Raw genomic sequence first — 1,845 nt, forward strand, 5'->3', positions numbered from 1 at the left:
GCAAGGTCAGTGGTCTGAAACCCATCAGAAAGACGCGGCTCGGCTGTCTGCTCCCATAGTGACAGCCTCAGAGAGCCGCAGGGGCCGTCGTGTGCTCTCCTACAGGGCCTCGATGATAGAAATCGACTCGATGGCAATGATTTGAGTGCTTTGAAGGTCAGAAACTGTAGACAGTGATCTATAAACGTCCTTCTCTCCTGTAAGGTGTCTGTAACACAATCAAAGGAAAACAATCGGTCTGCTCTCCAGATTTTCAATGGGACCATTTTCATGGAGCCTGGCCACACACTGCCAGGCTGTGCCTTCTCAGATCCGCTGGCACTGCTAGGGAGGTTGTGGGCCCTGCAGGAGTGGGGGACTCTCCAGCTTGCTCCCCAGCAATAGAGGCACTAGGCCAAGACTGGAAGAGCCCCGGCGGGGGAGAGTGGGAGGTTGAGGCAGTCACTGTGCCATGCTTCTGACACTCTTCATGTGGCTGCTATGGTCACCCTTGACCTCAGGGAAGGCCAAGGGTCACCAGGGCAGAAAACACTTCCTTTTTATGGTGAGGGCCATATCGGGTCTCAACTCCACTGCTAATTAGCTGTGGTCTCTAGCAAGTAACCCAGCCTCTCGGTGCACCCAGTTTCCCCAGTGCTATCTGGAGTCCCCAGAAGGGCCAGGTACAGCCAGGCTGCTTGCAGCTGGGCCAGAACCAGCAGCTGCCCTCACTGTGCCCTGAAGCCAGAAGCCCAGAACTCAAAGGCTGAGCTTTGCTGAAGGTCGTCCGACATGGCCTCTCAGCTTAAGTAAGGGGTCCCAAGCTCCAGGCTGCACAAGTTGCTCCCTGGAACACTTGGCCCTGGCCCCCAATGTGGGCACACAGAAAGCCAGTTCACGTCTCAGGGGTTTGGCAGAGCCGCAGAAGAGCAAGGGTCTCCCTGGAAACCCCTCCACCCCATGCCCAGCACCTCCCCCAAACTCAAACCCTGCTCCAGGCTGCTGGTACTCACTCTAAGTCCTGTCACCACTGCTGGGCCCTGGGGGCAGTGCTGGGCCGCCACTCCAGCAGGCTCTCCGCTAGTGGGGCAGGCTGCCCCCTGGTGGCCACCCATCTTCACTTGGTGCCGAAACATTGCAAACTTGGTTAAGAGGAGCTGAGAGGAGAGGAGAGGGGTCACAGGGGGCCCTGGCTGGTGGGCTGTGAGACACCTCAGTGAGTGACTGGGCAGGGAAGGACTGGACAGCCACAGAACTTGCCCCTCTATGCAGAGAGGGGAATAGGAAGCCACAGCTGTCCTCAGTCCAGACTGATGTTCCCCATCAGCCCCTTGTGCATGCAGCCCCCCCTCCACCACCCGTCTTCATTCGGCTCCAGGGCCCCTTCCTTGTCCCTAGCCCCTTCCTCACTAGGGTGGGCTCATAGTCTTCTCTCCTCTGGCCACCTGCTGCTGGCTGCTCAGCCAGCTCTGCAAGTCCTCTGCTTCCCTCAGGAAGCCCTGCAGTGCCAGCATCCTCTTCAGATCCTGGCCCCTGTGGTGACAGCCTGAGTCCCCCAACAGTTAGTGTGCATGTGTCCACACTCTGGAGGACAAGGGACCCAATCAAAGGGGCTGCCTGAAGGACAAGGTTCTTCATGGTCTTTTCCCAGGCTGCTCCTCTGGATTCAAGAAGCAAACCCAGGGCAGGGGGAGTTGGGGCTGGGGAGGGTGTGGCTTTGGGGAAGGGCAGGTGACTGGAGCCAGGGAGCCGAGCCCCTGCCCTGCAGGCTCTCCTCAAAGGTTTGTGGGAAGAGGAAACAGTGAAGGACTCATCTTTTCCTGACACATGTCTACAGGCCTCTGTCACGGTTCTCTTCAAGGCAGG

This window comes from Tenrec ecaudatus, unplaced genomic scaffold (assembly GCF_050624435.1).
Source record: "Tenrec ecaudatus isolate mTenEca1 unplaced genomic scaffold, mTenEca1.hap1 Scaffold_545, whole genome shotgun sequence".
Lineage (NCBI taxonomy): Eukaryota > Metazoa > Chordata > Mammalia > Afrosoricida > Tenrecidae > Tenrec > Tenrec ecaudatus.